The 25376-nt window shown below is 42.8% G+C and overlaps 1 long non-coding RNA gene across 1 annotated transcript in view; it reads left to right on the plus strand.

The window, feature by feature from the left end:
- The window catches only part of LOC139748952 (uncharacterized), a 225834-nt gene that overhangs the window by 126306 nt on the left and 74152 nt on the right, over nt 1-25376 (plus strand). The window lies entirely within an intron of this gene.

Consider the following 25376-nt stretch of genomic DNA (forward strand, 5'->3'; position numbering starts at 1 on the left):
TACACTGGCGTTCCCTCTTTAAGAGCAGACGAAATATTGCGTTGTAAAAGTTACCATTATGTCTTCCTCGTAATATGAGTCAATAAGAGACGAGATGTTGCATGCATTACATCGCCAAACATGAGTGAAATAACTTTACATAAATTTCTTCGTGTCTTTGCGAACCATTTTCCAGACAACGGCTTAAACTAGCGGACTGAGAGCTATGTCGTTGACATCTGGCCTTCAGTTAAGCAACTTCCAGTGTATAAGTGTATAATGTGAGATATACGTAATGTATATCCCTGACTGAGGTACGAGTTACAATTGTAAATTAGGTGTCGACAGACAGCAATGTAGTTTTCCTTCTTTGATATACTTTACGATATCTTAATTTGCTTGCAGTAATTTGCCGTTATGATAACTAACCAGTAAATGTAGTTCATGGGCTCAGTGATCAAATCATTTTGCCAATGAACAGACCTAGAAAAAAAGGATTTCCTATATACAAAACAAATCTGTACAGGTTTTTCAAACTAAACCCCCCAAAAACAGTTGAGTCCTCACAAACAAAAAGGTAAGAAGTATCAAAGACAAAAGAACAACGATGATGTGTATATCCCATACGAGTGTCGAACACCAAGGCCTCGAGCAAGACTCCCTTGACAAATCGGCCACCGGCAGCCGGCAAAATACCTGTCATTCAAAAATCTAATGTGATATATCGCCGAAGAAGGTCACCACTCTTGCAGGATATGACCATCTTCCTCAGGTACTGTTCATCTTAGTAACCACATCTTAGCAAGGTTTGGTTCCTCGTGTATTGACTCAGTTCACTCGGTGGTACACACATACTGTTTGACATCAGCTCTGTGTGACTGAGATATGTAAAATGGATTAAGCGTTTCTGGTAGAGGTCATGAACTTTGACCTATGGACGGCTGGCTGCTTCTACGTCCTCTAAAGCTCACTGGAACACCTTCCTTATCATCTTTCCATCCTCCATCTCTTCTCTCAGTACCCTTTTCCCTCCCTCTTGATCCACCCGACTACTACCCTGACCCTCCTTTCCTCATCACTAAGGGACGCGAACCCATGTATCTAAGAGCGGCCGACGGTGAAGAACAATACTCGATCCTGCCTTGAATAGGATCATAAGGACGTTGGTGACCACCGTGCTAGTCAGACTGATAATTGTTGCTGCTCATTTTTGACCCAAGACCGTGACTGACCTCCTCCTTCTGTGGTAGATATGTCAGTAATCACTCGTTCTTCTTATACGGGAATATTGAAAATTCATACCAGAATCTACCAAAATCAATCAGGTCTTACCAGCACCTCAATGTTAATCTAATGTCCGGCACATTTTGGTCCACAAGAGGAGGCGAATTTGGCTTCTGCTCTTGCTAACATTAGCGCTTCGACCCTCTCGGTAGACGTATTACAGGTCTTCGTTCTTGCTGGGTGTGTCAAGTATTACAGGTCTTCGGTGTAACCAACTTGCTGGGTGTGTCAGAGTGAGCTGCCAACGTCAGGGAGAGATGCTTTTATGGCTGAGGCTTTCCACACTAATCCATTTCTGTCTCTCAGGTAGATAGGCGGCCGTTAGAGGTAGTGCATAGAAGTGCTAAGCCTCTCAGACGTGAGCCTTTGATGTCAATGATGACACAGAATCATTCCCAGTGGATGAGGAACACGAGTCCAGGTTGGTTAAGGGACTTTAGCATCCAAGGCCTGTTTGAGGAACTCTGCACCATGAACCCTTTTCAACGTAAATGAAACTGGTTTCTATATTTCTGGCAGATGACGTGGCTAATGCGATACAGAACATTGGTTGTGGGAAACAGCGATCAAGTATTAGAATATATATATATATATATATATATATATATATATATATATATATATATATATATATATATATATATATATATATATATATATATATATATAATGCAGTGTGTGTGTGTGTGTGTGTGTGTAGTTTCACAACCCTAGAACACTCTCCATTAGGCTCCAGGGTCGTCAACACTGTGTGCCTTATTAACACCACTTCGCTGGTGTGGTTAATATCCCTCTACCTACTCTCCACCCTCCCACTCCACAAAGGGGAGGGTAAATGAAAGAAAACATTACACAGCTCCACCTTTGCTGTCATAGGTTTATGGTTTGTTTACCTTGCAAGTAGCAACAACCTCCCAAGAGTGAGGGGAGTGTGCATCATATATATATATATATATATATATATATATATATATATATATATATATATATATATATATATATATATATATATATAAATTATTTTGTTATCACCGGTAGACGTCAGCGATATCCTTATCTTCTCAAGTTGTATCTCCTCAGATAATACAGTAATTTATATGAATGGATTTTCCAGTTCCAGCATTTAAGGTCTTGGCGAAGGTAAACAAGAAACACAATGCTGGATCTTTGCAACCTTTAAATGCTTTTGTCTCTGTCACGCATTGTCTCTCTCTCTTTTTACGTAACATCTCCAAGAGCCAGTCTTGGCGAAATATTAAGTAGAGTTTTTCCCCTCCACATAACAGATACCTGCCTTTGAACGACATCTTGTGGCATCTCCTCTGTCTCTCATGTTCTCCCGTTTACACAGGCATCTACCCTATTACTTTCCTCCAACCAGAAACTGCTTTACCTGCCTCACGTTCCCAAGGCCCCACATTTCTGCCATCTTTCTATAGCCCTGGACGTATCTTACCATTCTGTGTTGCCATGGTTCTCAGGATTTTCTTTAGAGTCTGTTACTTCACACACGCTCCCAAGCCTTAAACTTTTTTGCTCTCCCGTATATCCAGCCCCAGACCTTCTGCGTTGACACCCTCATTGACTGCACATCCATTCACTGACCTTAGTTCTCCAGTTCCGAACTCATCCTCTATCACGTCGTCTGGGTTCAAGGGTTTCTATTCAGTGAACTCCGTCCCAGACCTTTCTGACTTTTCTGTCATCCCCACGTTTTCCCTGTCTCTATACTTCTGATATTGATGACCTGATCTCTTCCCCCTCTCATATACATTCCCTTACGCTTTTCATCACATTTCCTGACCCCTCTCCCTCTTCGGCACATTCCCCTGATTCCTTTCACATTCCCCGTCCTCTGCCACCCACCTCCTCTATTCATTCCCTCACCTCCTGTTACTCTTCATCACACCGCCAACGTTCCACATCCTGTTCCATGCATCATTTCTCCCCTACTCCCCTGCTGACGTTTTCTATCTGCTCGTTTCCATTTCGCTCTTTGCTTCCCTTTCTCTCTCTCTCGTCACCCTCATCACTCTCCCATCCGTTTGTGTAACTATTTGCAAGTACCTTTTTGCAGGACATCACTTGCCCCAGTTACGCTATTGTTATATTGTTGTATTCTAATTCACCAATATCTAGACTACGGTCATTATTCACCTTAAGGGCGATGAAGTTGTGGGCTAGATACATCAGAGACAGACTAACGCAATATGTCTGTCGACCTTCATCACACAAGCCGGCTAAATGTTGCTGCATATCAAATGCTGGAACGAAACAGCACAGACTGTAGTTGATCGCTTCGAGCTACGAGAAGTACAATACAAACCATGATGTAGACTTGACCTTAGCCTCGAGAATTTCTGTGTCTGTAAGGTTGTACAGACAGGAGAAGTTGTGAGCGCTTGAGTAAGTCTGTCGGGACAATAGGATTAAACTTGTGGCCACTCGACCATTGTCATGACTGTGAATGTGTTCAGTCGTGTATAATGAAGCAATACCTCTTGTACATACTTACACTGGCGAACTAAAGTCCTGGAAAAGGACTTTGAACCTCGAAGTCCCGATACATCCTTGGTTGAAGCTACACAAAGCCCTGTGTCTCAGCCGGTCGAAACAGTGGGTTTGGTACGGCTTCGATAAAGCGTGTCCCAAGACTTTTGTTCGCGACTGTATAGTAATACATTTACATACATCATCCATTATTCACAGCAGTGGAGGACCAACTGTGTCATTTGTTTACTTGAACCCGAACAGGACCAGTCTAACTCATATCTAGATTTGAATATTAGTTTGATCTACGATCCAGAATTTATGGCTGTATGATGGAGAATATTCATACTGGCATTTTATCAACACATCGGTTGAATGGCAACAGCAGTGCCAGTAACCTTTCTTTACCAGCCGATTACTTACTACTGTAACATGCAGTTTGTAAAACCAAGTAGTATAACGCGTATTGAATGAATTTCTGAATCACACTTCAAATCTGGTCGTGCCCATAGAACTACCCATTACCCATGATCACTTTCTAATACCTTTAAGAAGGCGATTCAGTGTACAACAAGACAATCATTGTGATCGCACGGCTTCTGGGATCACATCTAATATGACACTTATGATCCTCGTCTGACAACTCAGTTAACAGCAGTACAGTAGCGTCGTCCACAGCAACTTTATCTTTACTATCCACTAGTAAAGGACTGACTAACCTACGCACCTCAGACACCAGATAGTCTGTAACAGTCTTCAGCAATCCCTCCTCACCTACAGACCTTGAAATATAGACAGGAAAATATTTGGGCTGAATTTCCATAAAATTCAAAGACATTTCAGAGCGTTGCATTTCACCCCAGCCAGTGGAATCTCTGTGTGAGTCGGTCCATCACAGTGTGACCCTCCCATCCACACACGTCCTATCTCAACTCCGGATAACACTGGTGGCTGAATCAACCAAACATTTGGCGGAGAATTACCAAACCCATTAGAAGTATTTTACAAATGAGCCACAAAATGTTCTGAAAAACCCCTGGGTCTTCCGCTGAACACGTAAAAGCATTAGTTTGGTCTTATGAACCGATTTTGTGTGATGAGGAAGTTGTTTGGTAGAGGACGTCTGTAAGGCTGGGGTGTAAGATAAGGCGTTGTGTGTTGCAAGTGGGTCTGTGTCTGTTTTTTTTTTATATACATTTTTTTGTGTGTGTGTGTATGTGTGTGTGTGTGTCTGTCTGTCTGTCTGTGTGTGTGTGTGTGTGTGCAGTGCTACAGTAGAAGGCCTGTTATTGTGTCAAACATCATATGCTCCCTTTCATAAGCACATAATTGTAAGTTATCTCATGCTAGATACTGATCATACATTGGCCTCTTTCTTTCAATCCCCTCCTCACTTTCATCATTTACTTTTCGTTCAGTTCAGTTGTGTCAGTCATGATTGCAGCTGAAGATAATTTTTTCCAAGTCTCTTTATTGTTTATGATCATCGTGTACACGTTAACCTCCCTCAGGATCCTTGCATCATTCTCAGAAATACATAAGCATAACTCGTCTTTTGGCAAATAATTTGAATAGATAATGAATGACATGAGACCCATGACTGAACCCTGTATGTGCGGATGAGAGGTATAAAGGTGGACGAAGGGATAAGAGGTGAAGGGAGAATATAGTAGTAGAGGCGAGGGGAGCAAGGAGAGGAGAATATGAGTGGGCTGAGGGAGTCAAGAGGTGAGGGGCTGAGAGTGTGTATGAGAGAAGAGACGCTTGAGGCGAGCAAAAGTGAGGAAAGGAGAGCAAGAAGGAGAGTCAGGGTCCAAGAGAAAACTGTGGGAGAGAGAAGGATATAATCAGATCCTTTGTCTTAGTGAGGGAAAGATTGGATGTTTCCAGGAACCATCTTGTTGGCTGGAACTGCTTTTAATATGCTGGAGGTTGTTCAGGACGAGAGTGGGTCTTTAAGTGATGTCATCCAGAGCCAGAAAACTCATACGAGCTGTGTCCTCTGAGGGAGCAAAAGGATGTTAGTTCTGCATCTGACTTGCCTCAAGGAACCAGCGTTTGTTGCTCCACCTGGCGAGACTTTACAGGAAACAAGTATGTTTGTTTCTGGTGCAGAGTTATGGTCTTTGTGGTATATCTGTGAAGTGTCGGGAGGAAGTGTGGGTCGTGTTTGTGTCCCCGACGTGTTGGTGATGTTTATAGTCCGGCTTCTGAAATAACGGATGTGAAATGACTAGACTTTCGTTGGGTACATGAGACACACGTGAGGTTACCCCAGAGAATTTTTGTATGTAACACAAATCTTTACATGATATCTGCTGACTACATTTGCTTCTCCTAAGTACATGGAAAAATGACTCATTCAGAACTTCTTCCCCCCCTCCCCCCCCCTCTCTCTCTCTCTCTCTCTCTCTCTCTCTCTCTCTCTCTCTCTCTCTCTCTCTCTCTCTCTCTCTCTCTCTCTCTGACGGTGTCCTGGCACACAGCACCCGTCTATTCACTATCATTACACGAACTCAAGGAACACAAATCACCAGACAGCGTCCCCCAGTGGTTGGAGTGTCAACACATTGTGGTAAGGACACTAGTAGCCTCAGTCTAGTGTCAACACAGTGTGGTGAGGACAGAGGTGCCCTCAACCCAGACTACAGTCATACATTAGCCATTGTGACGTGCCACTAGAAGAGGATACTGCTGCTGCCTAGAAACCACACACCTCAACCTCCTCTCCCCTATTCCTTCCCATCTTGTACACTCCAGCCGACTCTCTTACCTCCCTCCCGACCTGCTCACTCCAGCCACACCACAACTCTCCCCTTACAAGTTTATCACATTTTAAATTTCCTCATTTTCCTCACCCACCTTCCAGAGGGCGTGGAACGAGAGAGCAGCGTCGTTAGCTACAACTCAATCCACTATATAATGGTAGTTTAAGACCGCACTCGGGGACTGGGTGCGTAAGGAGACGAAGTTTACTGACAGAGTGTGTGCGGCTACACCCGGGGACAGGGTTCGTGGTGAGATATAGTTTATCACCAGAGTGTGTGATGCTTCTCAACCAGCAGTTGAATGAGGTGCCTGGGGCCAGTCATACCTGACGGACACAGGAGCTCTTTGCAGCGATGCTGAGAGATGACTGTGTTATTGACTCTCTCTCTCTCTCTCTCTCTCTCTCTCTCTCTCTCTCTCTCTCTCTCTCTCTCTCTCTCTCTCTCTCTCTCTCTCTCTCTCTGATGGATGAACCAAACCCCTGGCGGAGGGATTGAACTTCAAGTGGACGAACGGAACTCCTAGAGAGCGAACCAATCTCCTGGCGAACGAACCAAACCCCCTGGCGAACGAACCAATTCCCTAGCGTACGATTCAATTCCCTGGCGAACGGAACAGATCCCTAAGAGACAAACGAAACCCCTTGATGAAAACCTATTCATTACTAAAATGTGTTAACCCAGTAAACAAGTGAATTTTGCTCTTTCGTTTAAATGAGCCCCGTAATTGATAGGAGTCTTGAACAGTAATTAAACCGTTCATTCATCCTTCAAAAGAGCAAACGTTAATTGCAACGATAAACTAACTGTTACTGACCGAACTAACAGCCTGTCTAACACTGAGAGGGAAAGAAAATGGTATAGAATTTCATATATCGGACAGACAGAGTTAGCTCACCGAAGAAAGGCTTGTAACCTCTTGACCTTGAGTACGACACGATCGTATGACCCCAGAGCACGACACGACGGCAAGGTCCTTAAGCACGACGGAGTGGTCCTTTGACGAAAGATGGCAAGGCATTTCACCTACGGTTTAAAGTTGAGGTCAAAGGTCATGTTATGATATGGCTTTTTTTTTATCTGACACTTAAAGATTAGGTAAAAAGGTCACAGTCATATCCATGGGTAGGATCGCTATGCTCATGGAACGTCCTGTCGTGCTCAAGAGTCGTGCCTTCGTCATCGCTGGTCGTACCGTCGTGCTCAAGGGATTAAGACGACTCATCACAGGAGACAGGTTACCTTGCTTGTTAAGCGCACGAGCATTCAGGACCTTAAATCCCTGTGATAGTCTGATCATCTTTAGCGAGACGATCGTCAGCCGACCAACGGGAAAGAAGTGTTGGGAAGAGCATGAGGGACTTCACAAAACCTATCAGGTCATCTCGTATATGACCTGGTAGAAGACCATGCGCTTACCCATATCGCTGGTGACGCCTCATAACACATAAATGATCTAGGAGAATATCATGGGCCAACCCATAGCACTAAAAGTGGCCCAGAACCTTCACATAACCAGATCGTAGACCAAGAACTCATTGTATTACCACCTGGCTCATATATGACACCTCCCTCATGAGTTACATCGATCACATACCACATAACTCATGAAAAGCTCCTCCCTCACCACTCACACGAGTCGCCCCCACACAGCTCATACAAGTCACTACACTCAACACCTAAAAACGTCATTTCGTCTCTGTTCTCCCATGATAACTTCCACCTTGCTCACTATGGCTACCTGGCTATCCTAATAACTAAATAATTCACATCAGTCCCGTACTCTCTGCTCTGATCTCCCAGAACAAAAGTAATGTCATTCTCTTTAATTCAATCATGACTGGAACGAATTCGAAAGGCTCTTTGTTTTCCGGATAACAATGCCATATTATCCGCCTTTGTGCACGGTGAAAACATCTAAGTGTTTGTCCCTCAGATGTTGAGGTAAAAATAAGGGAATATGTTGTTGTTGGCGAGGCGTTGAAAGGCATCTCGAGTCCCCCAGGTGAGTCGAGAGGACCTGATGGGCCAGGTGAATGGGGTTTGTATGTAACCCCCCTCCGTCTGCACCACCTGCGTTGAGGGGACTACATACCTGCAACACCCGCCCCTGGGTGAATGGGGCTGCCCCCTTCCAACACTCACCCCTGGATGGATGGTGATACTCCCCCCTGTAACGCCAACCCTGATGTAGGTTGGGCTGTCCCATCCCAAAGCCCATCTCTAGGTGTGTGAGGCTCCCCATCTACCAAGCCCACCCAAAGGTAGGTGGCTGCATCGAGTGCGTAGATCTCATGACAGCGATAGATGTAGTGACCAAACCTGGTATAGTCTCCAGAAACCCTCTCCAATTGTCATAACTATTGCTCACTTTTCCTATGCGTAAAATGAAGCTTTGTGCAAGACACGATAAAGGAGCTTCTTATACGCCATATCATGATTATATAATCAGCAGGTTGACATAAACAAGATCATAGTGTAAAACCATGACATTTTAAGTAACATAATGAGATGTTATCCATTCACTTGAACTTACAATACCACATAAGTTTTCATGAAAATATTATCATGACACGTTGTGCAGGACCTGTGGTAGACAGTGACCAGACAAGCACAAGAGCTGATCCGAAGAAACAATAGGATCAAATAATCGAGTTAATGTCTGAAACAGGAATGCAATGGAAGGTTTTATAGTTAGCCATAACTCAGGTATCGAAGTAACCCGACAGCTGATAAGAGATAAAAAATGATGAATGTAAAGGTCAATGGAAACCGAAATAAAAATAAAAGACTTTAACAGAAAAGATGTTAAGGAAATGGTAGCCACAATCAAAGGGAAGATTGAGATGGTTGTGTTACCAAATAAACTATTTGAATTTAATGATAAAACCAAGAACGATATTCACCTCTCACAGGAAAGTTTCTCGACAATCAACACCTCAAGTGAAACATCTTTTTAACGGCAAAGACGAAGCAAAACTGTGATGTGGCTTACTCTGTGAGACGCTGATAATCTTTACGAAGCTTCATGTATCACCATCAACTCGACTGCCTGAGGAATGAGTGGCATAAGAAACACCAGGGTATGTCCTCACATCGTCAAGGAAATATTCATGACACAGGTGTACAAAGTGCCGTCAGGGCTAATAACTTAATCCCAAGCCTCATGTGCAATTGCATTATTGAATTAGTCATATCACTTGCATCTAGTTTTGTGTCCTGTTGCCTTCTTATTTAGAAAATAGGAACGAATGATATATATCACAATTCCTACATGTTAAAATGCATCAAACTGAATACAAAACCCGGCAGCCAGTATCAGCCCCTGATGACGGCGAGAAAAATAGGGTAATCTTCTGTGAAATTAACAACTACCTGTTGCGGCTCAACGTAACAAGCAGGTCAGGTTGGGGTCGTTAAGATCAGCAGTAGGTCTCTGCCTCCTGGTGCTAATGAGCTGCGGTTAACGATGGAATTGACACCTTTAAGATAGCCTTTGGCACACACACAAAGTGCTCTCGACCTTGTGTGGGATGATGTAGTCCAGAAAATATGCTGCTCCTCAGCCACCCAAACGAACAACATCTAACGACCTGATAACAGTTTTCAGATGGACGAGCCTCATGAAATTACCCACGAGGAGCCTCAAAAAGCAGGACTTCGTCTAGACCCATTCATTCGAGGTGGAATTTTCACTGACTCATAGATAGACGACTACGAAAAGACGTGAATAGAAATGAAAACAGACTCATTCACTCTTTACCATGGGAATACAGACGGCAAACACTATGATGCATTAATCAGAACCTGGGATACATCATGCTATGTAAACAAAGCTGACAAGTGTCTTTTGGTTTAGTTTTCAAAAAGAAGTACAAATGATATTAATATCATGTTCTCTATGTCTTTCACAATACATTACAATTAGGATGAACCTTTCTTCGTATCCTTGCTTACACCTCAATATTACAAAGGAGTACAAAGGAATTCAAACAAAAACAACGAACCATTAGAAATTCTGGTTTCCTGCTAAGTTCACCACTTCACCAAGCAGGGGTCAGCACGAAACCAAGACACAACACTATGCAGCTCATGTAGAAAACACACGACCCATCAGTGAAAGACTATCGTGGGAAACGTTAAACTTTACAACGTTCAAGAGATGTGGCTGAACAAGCTTTGCCCCAGCAGTCCGAGACTTCAGTAGAATTATCTCATGTGTCTGGACTCCGTCCGCCTAACTGTGAGAGGCTTAAGGGGATCAAGAGCGACGCTTAGTTGGAGTCCCGAGGTCGATCACCGGCTGCCACCAGAGGTCACTGGCCTTGGAGTCGCCTGGCTCGCGGGGGAACTCGTTTCACAATGGGAACTAATGTGGGAACGAAGAATGAACCAGCTGGTGCAGGTGGCAGCTCATCAGTGATGGTAACGGTAGTAAGTAACATTGTATTCATACAACAGAGGCACTTCAATGACCAGGATTTTCCCTAAAGTTTATGTATACATTGTATACAGAATGTCTCTCCAGGACAAGATCTAAGTAGGATGACTCGCTGCGACGTTGTTTTAAATCTGATTAATCTATAAATTGGAAAATATTTCTGCAAACAGTCCAGGTCTTCTCGTATATATAGTGCTGTAAAAAAAAAAAAAGATTGAGATGCAAAATGAAAAGCATTTCATAATTCATATCCATCTGGAGTACCTAATAGGTTATTCTTCCTCTTTGCTCAGGTATTTGACTCATGTTAAGAGCATATATATCTCAGTTTGACTTGTGAATTTCACATGGTGGATATTAGCGTACGTATGATGCACTAAACCACTGAGCAATATTCTCGCAGAACTTGCAAATCGGGTTGAATCCTAATCAGCCTAATAAACTTAATGACTGATAGCACATGATTAATTAGTCTTCGTCACCTGATAATCCTCAGGTATTTGCAGCCCACTGAAGGTGGTCTGCCGGACCGGATTTGCTATAGATCAAGGGATCCTGCGTCATGTGATCTTCTTGCCAGAAATAACTACAGACGGGTTATGGTGAATCGTTGATCCATAGGTCGAATACACTGTTGTATCCATGCCACTAGTGGGTATACCTCTGGTTGTTTGATTCATCAGTTTCGAAGCGGTGCGAACCACATGTTAATCTCCTACACTGAATATCTGAACATTCCTTCTTTTACGTAAACCTGTAACGATTATGTACTGGGGGGGTACTGAAGTTTAAGGCCAGCAGGGAGTCTGTATTTTAAAAGTTTCCTTTGAAATCTGATACTGAGTTGGGGATCTCCTTGGCGATTCTTACCACCACTGATTCAATATCGAACTATAGTCCAAGACCCAGTGTTCCGATCTACTCTGGAAAGTGAGTAACATGATATAATTTTGTCACCATGAATCTGAGCAACACCAAATAGTAATAATAGTAATAAACATTCTTGCTCAATGTTAATCAAATGAATGATGTTGCCAGAATGTAATCAGGAGTGTCACTTTTACAGCCTACTGAGAAAGGATACTTTCCTGTCTCTCTCGCATTCTGACATCTTCAGCTTTGCTTTCTGTTAATCTACCATTATTTTTGTTTTCTATTGAGGCCTGTCAGTAATGCATTCTTTTCAGAAAATGACCACGAAATTCTTTTAATGCGATTAAATGTTTTTTGATATTACTGATACTGTCTTGTAGAATTAAGGCCAAAGAAAGTTAAAAGACTGATAACTGCAAGTGTGGGTGGTCACTATGTAATGATGGATGAAGGAAGACCAGGAACGTCATTACTGTTGAGGTACTGTACCAGACTCTGATCATGTGAGGTTCTGGTCTTAATGATGGTCATCAAAAACTTGGAGCAGGACATTGCTGGAGCCATGTGTCTCGCTCGTCTCTTTGTATGAGTATATACCAGCCACTTCGGCTGGTGAGTCGTGGGTGTTGGTGTGTGTTACTGTACCACAGGGAGTGGGTGTTGGTGTGTTACTATATCGTTCGGGGTGTTTGTTGGTCGAGGGTGCTGGTGTGTTGTGGGTGTACACACTAGACGAATTGGTAAACCTGATTCACGTCGAGAATCAAGGCCTCTGCTCTCATGGCCTCTAGTGACCTACAACATGACTAACAACTCTAACATATGCTGTACTCTCGTGATCTTTCATAACCTATAACATAAGCAACAACTCAGAGTGTACATATCCAAGCAGAAGTTCCTCATTCAAACGTTACTGTTCCATTATATTTTCGAGTCACTGAAATAAAAACTTGGTTTTACTAGGCCACACTGGGTGCTGTTGCACCACCGTACGCCCTCCCTCGTGGGAGACTGTGGTTCCTCTCCTTCCTGCAGCGCTCCTTTACCTTCTCTCACACATGAAGGAAAAGTATGACAAAAGCTTTGTATAATATATAAGCTTATATCAGCGTTGCTTCTACTGTAGCTTCATTTATATATGATGATGCTTAATGTGTTTTGATGAATAATATACAGAGTTGAAAGATGTATACATTCGTGAGTACACACAGACAGAAAGACACACACACACACACATACACACACACACACACACACACACACACACACACACACACACACACACAAGGCTTGCTGAGCTCCCGCATATCCTCAAAAATAAGCCTGGCTTGAGCGATAATGTCTTGGCGGTTCACTTAAATATCAGTGCTTGATTTATGAGGTCTATCCTGTGTTGGTGTTTGTTGGTTCTTTGTTCCTCGAATATTTGTAATGTGTTCTTTTGTTTCCTATGAATTTGTGTATCAGTTCATGACCTTATTGTTATACGAAACGTTTTCATACTGATGGACATTTTATTTGTTATGTTATATTTATGTAGGTTATCGTTTTAAATAATGATTCAGTTATTTCATTTTGTGTGTTTTACATACTATCGTCTTTCTTCATCTTCTTACAAACACTTCCGTTCTTTCTCTCAGTGTTCATGATGACTTATCAAAATATATTTCTTTGGTTTATCCCAAATTTCATTAATCCCTTCTTATCAGGTGCCAGTCCCGACCTCTCCAGAATACATTTTTCACACCTTATCTTTCAAACTGCATCAATGAACATTCGTAAACCAGTGATTCCTTTATGATGGCTGTGAACAGGCGCATTTCTCACCCAATGTCACACAAGAGTTTCTTAATGACTCCTGAGGAATGTCTATATGTTGTTATATGTTCCTGGATGTCTGTGATGGTTCCTGTACCAACAGGAGGAAGAACAAGTGATGTGACAGAGACCCTTAGTGTTGTTAGCTCTTGTTGACAACTGTACGATCCAAGACCATGGCGTTATGACCCTTACATATGATGGCATAGTCTTAACCTGAGCCACGGAGAGTCACATCAAGGGTCGTATCTTCGTACTCAAGGGTCGTATTGTCGTATTCAAGGGTCGTACCGTCTCACTCCTGAGTCTCATGTTCACAAGAGGTGAATGTATTACAAGGACTATTTGCCACTATAGCAGTGAAGAGGAACCTCCACCATCCTCCTGCAGAGTGTTAGCCAACGTCAGGGAGGAACATTTCTGAGGATAACCAGAGTATTACTGGTGGAGCTGATGGTACAACAGTAGTAATCAGATTCAGTACTTGCTGGGCAATATCTGTCGAGACCCACATTATGGTTCCTATGTTCCTGGTACTATTAATGTTAATAGACATTTGGGACAACAAACGTAGTCATTAGAAATTTAGAAACACATCGTATGTTACACTCTATTCGCCAGCTGGAGTCTAATTACTGCTCAATTCCTGTGGATTCCTGGGCTGTGTCAAATTAGTCTGGATCTTGGATCTACGTTCCTTGGTAATCAAGTATGGAGACATATGCCACAGCAGCTTGATACGTGGTTCCAAATGGAGTTCTTCTCCCTATTGCAACACATTGTCTAGAGCAAGTTGATTGAGGGAGACACCTAAGCTGCTGGAGATGAAGCATCGCCTGCAACATGCTTAAAGCTGACACAGAAGGAGCCAGTGATACGCGCTCGAAACTTAACTTTGCCTGGGAATATCACTTCATCGAGTGTTGCCACTCTTGTCAGCAATCACCCTAGTCTTCCTCTACACAAAAGACGGTCTAGCATCGAGTGGGAACCGGAGGACTTTATTCCAGCTACTCTGTGTCTTTCCTAAGGACGTTTAGTCACGACGGGTCGCTAAGTAAGACCGTCTTCGTACAGAACTGCTGCAGGCTGGCAGTAAGTTGACGAGGGTTCCTTACTCCCTGGGGTCAGAGCTCCTAATGAACTCACAACAACAGCTTTCATTTGTCTAACATTCTACCCATCGCAGTCTTCTTTTCATCATTGAAAAAGCTTCTTCTCATAAGGATACGTTTCCACCGAAAATCAGATACGAAGGTCCACATTATGAGCTTATTGCAGTTACAGTCATACAAGTACATGTATTCTCACCAACAATTAATCATGTCCATCTCATTCGACCATTCGTGTATCTGTCAAAGCGTGAACGTTACGCCGACGAACAATGTCAATAGTTTCGCCGGTAACCATAAGCCTTTAGTCAGTGGGAACCGTTGATGGCTCGATCACTCCTCTCTCTCTCTCTCTCTCTCTCTCTCTCTCTCTCTCTCTCTCTCTCTCTCTCTCCGCTCGCATCATCCTCTCCGTCGCTGGACAATCCCATCGTATGCATCATCTTGCTCCAGCAACACAACAGCTTCACATTCCAGACCCTTGCCAATTCCAGTAAGAATTTCCTCATTCTGGAGTCATGTGCTATAATCATTTTTCCCCCTGCTCACCTGCACATCTTACCCTGGCCATCTGGTACATAGCTGATGCGACTTGGAACCAAGGGTTGGCACCTGGGTTGGTTTGCTGCCATCGATCATACTGCCTCACCCAGCGCAAGTTCTCCCTGTCACCAGGGCAATGATGGGGTGGGAGTCTGGTTATCAGCGTCAATGATCAGCCACAAAGGCCCTCCTTACCGGAGAAGACGCCCCAAATATCAGGGACCAACAATACACACCCTTATATCCGGGGGTTGGATGGTAAGGGGCAAGCTATGTACACACGTCTATTATCTGACAGGTTTTTTCCAGTACAAATGACCTGTAAACACAGTCTTACGACCAGGGGAGAAGGGTGGCAGAGGACGTTCCCAGTGTCGATGACCAGCGAACACAGAACTGCGTCACTTCGATGGAGAGGTGTGGGTGGCATGAGTGGCAATTCTATGCCTAATGACCGGTCACCATGCGTCGTATCCAGACCAGGGGAAGGGCGTCCTTAGTGTCACTGTTTTATTACCAAGTCAGGTCAGAGGTGAAATGAGAGCGCAGGTCACAGTCATCACAGAGCTTTATTAGCAGTGACAACCCAACCAAGAGTTTCATTACATGGGTTGGGGGGTCGGTGGAGCCAGGAGAGAGAGGTGGGCGATTCAGAGAACCAGCAACCTTGCCAGTTCTAGTAACCAGTTCCACGGTTCCTCCCTCACCTCGGCTTGACAGTCGTCCATCCACTGCTGACCACCACCTATCCCAGACCTCTTCATTATACAACTGGACGGCGCGTCAGCTCCACATGACGCTAAGCAATTATCTCATTCGTCACATTTGACTGAGCTTGATCGTAGTGTTCTCCTTACCCCAGGAGATAAATGAGGGATTCTGATCCTATTTTCCTTCATTCTAGATGTATGAACTTCGCTGATTTCAGCAGCAGAGGGGGGCTTTCTGCAGTTCACTGGATAGCCAGAGGTTTGAGAAGCTGGCTGCATACTACGAACGTATGTATAGTGGTGCGTTTTCATCCCTGCTCTGCATCGTCCGATGCAAAATATAGCTCTGGGAATATATGACTCATTGAAAAAGAGACCTGCTTGTCAATAGTTGCCATATACCATATGTATTTTGCCCCACAGTGTATACGCATCTGCCACATGCATACGGAAGCTTATTTCTAGAGAAGTTCTACAATGGGTTTAAAACGGCTGCTGTGAGGTTATATATATTGTTGCTTTCACGTGCAAGGTCAAGAAACATTTACCATGATAAAAAGCGAGATAAATTACACCACACAAGTCTCTGGCGAGAGACGGAAACACATGAGACAGGTGGTGGACATTAAGCCGCCCAGCTGGATACATTGCGACCACCTGCTGGAGCTCAGCTGGTTATCCGGCATTTTGTGTGAAATTTTGAAGAAATTACTGCGTTGCCCGGGAGTAAAGTTGGAGGTATGTGGTCAGCAGAGTGGATTAAACCGGAGGCAAGATGGGAGAAGGGCGGGTGGGTGGCATCCAGCGAGCTGTCTACCATCAGGTGTTGCTGGGTCCTGGCTAGGGTTGATGGCTGTGCCACCAAGCTTGTACAAGACCAAGAAAATGATTTTATAGTCCACGCAGACGACGGGTAACGTGTGGGAAAATTAGATATATTAAAAAAGGGAAATCAGTGAAGAGAAAGAGCAAAAAGATGTGAAGGACAATAGCCAAAATCCTGAACATAGGAAGAGGGTAGGAGTGATGAAAATAAAGGGTACAAGAGTAGGAGAAAATACTAGCGACGCTTCAGTACAGAAAAATATGGAATAATCATCTTGTTTTCTATCATCAAGTGTATCCTCCCCTACACCCATGGCCACCAGCTGTACAGGTACAAGGGTCTTTTTAAAACTTTGCGCACAAGAAACACACTGATTCTTACCAGCTTCATTACCTATAGAACACAAGAAACACAGCATTTTTTGTATTTGTAAATATACAAGCTTGTGTCGTCAGGAACAAACATCTTTGCTAAAATAACAACCCACTAGCATACACTCTCACAAGGACATACAGCTATATATATATATATATATATATATATATATATATATATATATATATATATATATATATATATATATATATATATATAAAGAGTGATATGTACACACACACACACACACACACACACAAGCAAGTGTGCACGTTACTAGATATTTCACATTAAACTCAGCCCAACAAATATGACTGGAATTTCAATATCTTCTCCTCCTGGGTTACTAGCTGGATGATGTTCAAGGTGTTGTGCAACAGTCCTGGCGGCGCTGCTGATCTCTCTCTCTCTCTCTCTCTCTCTCTCTCTCTCTCTCTCTCTCTCTCTCTCTCTCTCTCTCTCTCTCTCTCTCTCTCTCTCTCTCTCTCTCTCTCTCTCTCTCTCTCTCTCTCTCGACGAAAAATGTTCAACGTGCATATGTGTAAGAGGCAAAATCATATGTTGCATGTGTCGTGCGTTTCCTGAGCCAGGAAATGGAAATGAACAAGTCAGAGAATTCAACGCCATTTAAAGAACAAGATCAAGGGGAAATTGAACATATGAACAATTGTGAAAGGCCGAGAGAAAGAAGAGGAGAAGGATACATGATAATCTACAGAAGACGAAAAAGAAATCTGAAGGGATAAAGGACACCATTATGAACCTGAAGGCTTCTTAACAAAAAGAAAACAGAGTCAAGTCTGCAGGATTACCATGAAATGTAACCGGGAAAACATATCAAATAATCGTGTGTTTTTCTTACGAAAGAAGGAAGGAGTGATTATACAATGTACTCTCATCAAATTAGTCCAGAGGCTCAAACATCATCATTAAGATTTAGTACATAAAGATCAACGGCGTAAACTCTAATTCAGGCTCAGGGTACGAATATAATGCTGTCATGAATATAATATACATATGCCATACCGCGTATTATACACATAATTTATGTATGAAATGAATGAAATATGAAGTAGAATATATATATATATATATATATATATATATATATATATATATATATATATATATATATATATATATATATATATATATATATATAAAGCGACATCTTTACATATGACAGTTTATGATGAAAGTCATGTTAGAAATTCTCATTTAACTGGCCCCGCCAGACATCATTAGTGGAAGCATTTTTTTTTTCCTATTTTAACGAAGTCTTGCAAAAGTTTTCTTCACTGATGAAAATAGAGAAGAGTTGTCGTCAGTGTCTTAGATTATCATTATTCCTGTACACTGGAGACACACTGTGACAACTTGCTCCCAACCACTGTGAATAGAGCTCCGAATCCATTTATACAGTTCGTGAATGACGTTGTAAATGAAAAGATTCGCTGACCGCGTTGCCCAGAGTATGAAAGATGACAGTGATGCCAAGAAGCACCTGTTATAATCTCTCACCATCTGTTAGAGTGCAACTGACATAATACATGATCGTGTAAATCTTGAAGCTTAGTAAGCTTAAGTCATCTCATCACTAAGAAATAGTCTTCCAACACACTTTTGCACTTAGACAACACATTATATCACTTCAGTGTAAACTGAATTGTTATATACAGTTATCTTAATAACAGATAAAGTAGTTGGAGAATATCTTTTCTCCTCTTAATGCCTCACTAAGATACCTTTTATCAACGAGCACTGTACATCATTGTTAGTATTGGACATCTGAGATCAAAAGTGGTCATAAGTAAACTCGGCAAAGATAACTGTACTGAGTATACTAGAATTCTAAAAGAAATCCTAGAAAGACAAACGGAAATTTTTCCCCCAGGAGAGTTCACATGCCTGCTGGCGACCTCTCTCTTAAGTATACAAGACGATGATATTATATGACACAGAAGGAGGACTTGATGGAACACAACCTCAGGCAGAGCATAAGGATTACCGGAGAGGTCAGGTTAGCTTTGTGACCTAATGATAGAGAATCTCATAGAACTAAGTCTGTCATGACCATTATCTAGTTTGCTGTTCTTTTAGGAGTTAGTGTATCGTTCTGTTAAGATTAGGTGACTCTCAGACCATCGCTGTAGTTTTCCATTTGGTTATGTGGCTGTAATCAGTTACAAGTCTTTCCCGACTCGATGGCAAGAGGTAACACAGCGAGCTGGAAGCCACTCTCGACAAAGCTAGATTATCGTCAGCGAACTGAATTATGGACAGTGTTCGTCGAGAACTTTGCCGCCAAATGGATGCCCGCCTTACTCTGCTCCTATGGAGAGCGCAGCTTCGTGGTTGCAGGAACCGTATAAAAGAAGTCCTGAGTTAACATAACTGACTATATAATTACATCATTTTTTCGTAAGAAGGACGCCAACCGCCTTCCTAAATAGGTCCGTCCGATATTCAGTTTTCTTTATGTGTAAGTAAATGAGACAAACTCGAGGAAAAGTTAAATGTAACTCAAGTAAAGTGTGAGGAACACCTATGAAGTTTTGTCCTTAAGAATGAAATTTTATGCGATTGGTAAAAAAAAATTGTAGCCACCGAAGTCACAGCAGTTTGGTATGAATTTCGTCAGGGATTTCACGAGAAAACTTTAACTGGCGACTAAATTTATGAGGTGAACGAGTGTGGGCGGGGTTCCCCTCACCCAGCAACAACCGCTTCTCTGACTCCCTGTTCCTCTCCAGCAACTCCCCTCCCCTACTGGTCTGATATGGGGTGTAGGCAAGCACCGTCTCCCTCTGCAGTAAACAAGCACCTCCCATATTGCCTCTCTCGTTACTGCCAGTACCGCTCGTTCGGTCGTTATTCATCACGGGACAATCTGGACTGCACCTCCATCAGTCATGCTTATGAATGAAAGGATGTGAGGGAACAACTGGCAGGTCCTGCCTTACCCCGTGACGTCGCATGAAGACATGCTGGTTTCATACAGTAACCTGGACTTCACACCTCTGGAACTGGCGCCGAGGTAGTTCATCATCACCACCCAGTACACTACACCAGGAGGTCAGTACAGTCTCCTGCCCACTGCGCACGGCAGCCAACAGCTGCCCCACCCTGCACTCTACATGGCTTCGTAACCCCAATATATACACTCAAGATTTTCCTGTAATTTTCTGCTCTCTGTACATTTGTCAGCCTGCGACTGCTGGCTACTGCCCACACGCAGTCTGCATATTCTCTCTCTCTCTCTCTCTCTCTCTCTCTCTCTCTCTCTCTCTCTCTCTCTCTCTCTCTCTCTCTCTCTCTCTCTCTCTCTCTCCTCTCTCTCTCTCTCCACCATAGGATGCCCTCGCCCCCAATCCTCCCCGCCCAGTGAGGCGCCCCAACATACGCCCACAGTCAGTGTCTTACACAAGTCTGGTCTGTTGTGGCGCATCGCCGGGAACCTGGATTCCAGGGAAAAACCCATTAAGTCTGAACGACCTTCGTTGCTCCTGTTTATGCTCGCTTGGTAACGTACAGAAAGATCGTAAATTTAAGTTTTTGCAAACATCTGTCGCATTCTTTACGTCCACAGACGTATTTCGCGACACAGAGGAAAAAATAGACAATAAAACGTGAGGTTGACCACCCTCCCCCTAGGTGGGACTGAGTTATCTGTGCCACAGAGATGCACAGGATGCACAGGATGCACGGCCAGGGCTGTCAGTGTACGTGTCCTTGTCGTACAGGATGCAAGGCCAGGGCTGTCAGTGTACATGTCCTTGTTGTACAAGGTGTATGGCCAGGTGACTCCATACATATGTTCCTGTTGTACTTGTGTTTGACGAAGCCCTGCCTGGGGTTCTGTGGTAGACAGATGGTGATGTAGCCCCACCTGAGGTTCTGTGGTAGACAGATGGTGATGTGGCCCCACCTGAGGTTTTGTGGTAGGCAGATGGTGGTCTCCAGCAAGTGTTGTAACATCTGGTGGTTCGTTGGCATTGTAGTGATATATGTTAGTGATGTTCTTGTGTAATATGCTCGTCTGTCTCCATTACTGGGAGATATACTGGTCTATTCCGGTATCTATAACATATGTTTTCACACTAAAGTAATACGAGGCAGTTTTTTTTCCCCCTTTTTCATATTAATGTGACTTTTATTAGTCTCTATCAATACCCCTGATATATATTGGTTGTCTCAGTTATTGTAATATAGATCTATATCTTAAGTTGCAGAGTTGAGTACTGCTCAGATCCAATATTGTTATGTGTGTTGGTTTGTTTAAGTTCTTTTATTCAATTGTGATACACTTGCTAAATGCATTTTCGTTCTTTCAAGTCTCGGTGAAATGAAATGGTCTTATATATATATATATATATATATATATATATATATATATATATATATATATATATATATATATATATATATATATATGAAATGATTGTTGAGTTCCATTTTACAGTCGGCTGCAACTGTAAACAACACCTTTTCACGAAAGTTAAAGAATGAATGTCACTCAAAAAGCGAAAAATGCTGTTAGAAGCAAACATCCAAACATTCATATATTCCATCACTATGTTCATCTGTTCCTCTAGTTACCATCGGAGCAAGAACCTCTCACACTTAACTCTACTGCTCGTGACGTGTTCAGAATGTTGGGGTTTTCAACACCAGCGAACACGCGAGCCTGTGAACTTAGGAGCAGAGAGGTGCTCCACACCGCAGATCAGTGGACGTGTGAAAGTAGCTATACAAAGGAGAGAGAGAGAGAGAGAGAGAGACAGACAGACAGACAGGATATTGTGACACAGTCCCGCGACACAATCCGCTACCCATGGGGCTATGACCTTTGCTGGCGGAGAGGTCAAACACAGGCCTCTGTCTTTTTTAAACTAGTTCGTTAGGGGAGGATACAGGACTGGGCTGGACGGGGGAGGGGTACGTGGGAGAAATAGAAGACATTTATAGAGTGTATAGACGTATGGTATAGGCTTAACTAAAGAATGTGTAGGGTTTGCTAGATACATATTTTTCTTGCCTTATTTATGTTTCCCAAGTAGATTGGTGTGTGTGTGTCTGTCTGTCTGTGTCTGTGTATGTGTGTCTGTGTCTGTGTGTCTGTGTGTAATGACAATGTTTGTTAGTTTAAGAAAGAAACAGGCTAAACTATGTCAAGAATCATTTACTGTGTTTATTGATGGATGACCGAAACCTCTTTCAGGGTTTTGAGGCTCCAAGGGCACCGAGTGTGCTTCATACTTACGTTGCTGAGTTAATGGATATTCTACTAGTATGAGTCTGCCGTAGACTTATCCTTCATACTGCTATCTCGATATGCGATATGAAGGAAGACTTGGTGTCTTATGGGTGTTGGGCTCCTTCCTGTGGTCACTGTGCTGGATTGGATGACGGGCAGTGCTGCTCCTTTCGGTGGCACTGCTTGTACTGACTGACAGCACTCCTGCCCTTACTCTTTGTACTGAGTGACAGCACTCCTGCCCTTACTCTTTGTACTGAGTGACAGCACTGCTGCTCATGTCAGTACCACTACCACTATCTATATGGCTTCTTCTGTCTACCCTTGCTTCTACTGTCTCTCTGTCTATCTTTCAGTGCGTACCCACAGGTCTCCCTTCACACTACCTGAGTCGTTGTGATAGTGTGATGGTTAATCCTCAGCTTCATATTTCCACTGTAGTGATGTACAACCTTCTTCTTCACTGTCACAGTGTCATAAAGCCATTCTCACCTTCCAAAGTCGTCAGTCTCGCTTGAATTACCTGATTTTCAACCTTTGAATCCCCCTCACGACTTTGAGTCTAACTAGAGGTGACTTGTTTATCTAAAACCATCAAAATGGTGGCCAATCGAGCCATGAGGGTTGACCATGGCCACACAGGCCACACGGGCCACTCGGGCTATTGGGCCATTGTAGAAAGCGGAGGGATGACCGCTACATTATGAACCGGCCACTGGGGCCTCCGACCGGCCACTCAGAGAACATACTCATTATATATTCATGAAATCTACCTTCTAGAGTCTGCCATTTGGATGTTTAGGGAAGAACGAGCAACTTGAGCCCTCCAATAAGGTCGGTGCTCCTGCCCACTTAAAACGATTTTCGACTTACATGGGGACGAGTAACATAACATCCTATAGTTTCTATTTTCTTCACATATATATTGTAATTCTATGTTCCAATATTTATCTTTGGCCTGATATACGCTTTCGTGAAATGGCAAACACGCTTACTAATCCCTATTTTCTAAGGGTGATTTTATAGCGTATCATTGCCATTTCTTTCTTATAGTATGGGTATAGCGAAGAGTCATTTCCTATCCTAAATCTTCCATCATGTCAGTGAAGTACTTGAATACTCGTTGGAGACTAACGGGAGAGCCGTCTATGATTTGATAGATGCGAAATAGAATAAGTGCTGATCTCTTTTCATACTTGGCCATTGACGAGTAGATACCATCCCAGACTCCCTGACATTCCACCAGATATTACTTGAATGAAGATTGACATTTCTTCAACATTCCATTTGCAAGACAATTTGATCGTCTTCAGTCAAGACAAGAAATGATCTGGCTCCTTCATCCACACATGAATCTACCAATGAATAGCTCTTCGCACATATCTTTCGTCATAATGATAAACCATATGTAGGTTCATGAATTTATGTACAATACGGTATCAGTGAATTATATTTGTGTTCGACACACTTCCAAGGTCCTCTTGTAGTTTAAATAGAAAGAATATAAAAATGAATCTTAAAGGTAAAGGAGTGATCTGAAAAAAAAATAGAATTTTCCTGTCTCACTTCTCGCCTGTCATGTTCTCTCATTTTTGGCGGAGTGACAGTGGTGTGCCCAATTCGACTTACTAAAGTATACATGATAAAAAAGTCATATGTTATATTACTTTATATAACAGTTTGATGAATTAGGTCATTGCTTATGCATGCAAAGTATATATAACCAACCCACTTGTAAATGTGTCTGAATGCAAAGTCATAGTCATGTATCAAAACACTGAATATAGATGGATAATACCATATGTCTATATGATATTGGAACTATAGCTAAAATGTATTCTGGATATGCGTTGCTGTAGTGCCTGTATTTATCTGTTTTTACAGTAGTAAAATAGATTCCTTCCTGAACTACGACATTATTTAGATATTCCCTCCAGCACCCCTCCTTTATCTCGCCAGCTGCCCTCCAGGTGGAGAGCAGTGGAGTAGTTTTACTCAATATTTACGAGGCGATGGGGACGTGGCATGGCCATTCATATGTAAAAATGCAGCGATCTTATAAAATTGTGTGGCGGGCCTAACGGATGTGAAACTCTTTTTAGCTCTCGTTTGCATCGAGTACATTTTGTGAGTTGGAGTAGATCAACGACAGATCTACGTCTCATTCAACAGTAATACGCTATAGGAGCATAGCAGTTTGCTCAAATGCCTCCCTGTGTAAGTAACCATTACATTATGAGGGACGAAGGAGACAGTGGATGGAGCAAGTGGTCAGTGTGGGACTGTGACTATCACAGAGTTAAGGTGACTTTTACAGTTCTCTCGCTGGGCCTTTGACGTGTCCTGTTGACTGTAGTTGCCACAGGTGGTATCATGTTGAAGTGATACTGAGAGAGAGAGAGAGAGAGAGAGAGAGAGAGAGAGAGAGAGAGAGAGAGAATATGTATAAGAATAGGTGTTACCGGACTTGATACTGATATTCATATGGGTTATTTTCTTGGAATAATACTCAAGACTCTTCTCCTTTGGATAAAAGAACGAGAGAGTCTTACATCACTTGCCACTAGAATATTGACGACCCTTCCGAGGTGTTCATAATTCTCCCCCGCCTGCTTAAGTCTCATTTTTCAAAGACGTCGGCTAGGGACGCAGTATTTGAAAAATGGCGTGAAGTTCGATTCCTACCATATTTTGGGTTAGACAATTCCTAACACAACTATAGACTTCGAAGGTGTAAGAAGACCCAACTGTCATTGTGTTACTTGCAGTGTACTGGTTCTCTCCGTCATTTGCTTGAAAATTGCTTTTGCGTGTGTAGTTATTTGATTCATCAGTGACTATAGAGTTTGATGCGTTAGGAAGGTATGGCAGCTGCCTGGTAAGAGATTCTGAGTATTAAT

This window comes from Panulirus ornatus, chromosome 6 (assembly GCF_036320965.1).
Source record: "Panulirus ornatus isolate Po-2019 chromosome 6, ASM3632096v1, whole genome shotgun sequence".
Classification (NCBI taxonomy): Eukaryota; Metazoa; Arthropoda; class Malacostraca; order Decapoda; family Palinuridae; genus Panulirus; species Panulirus ornatus.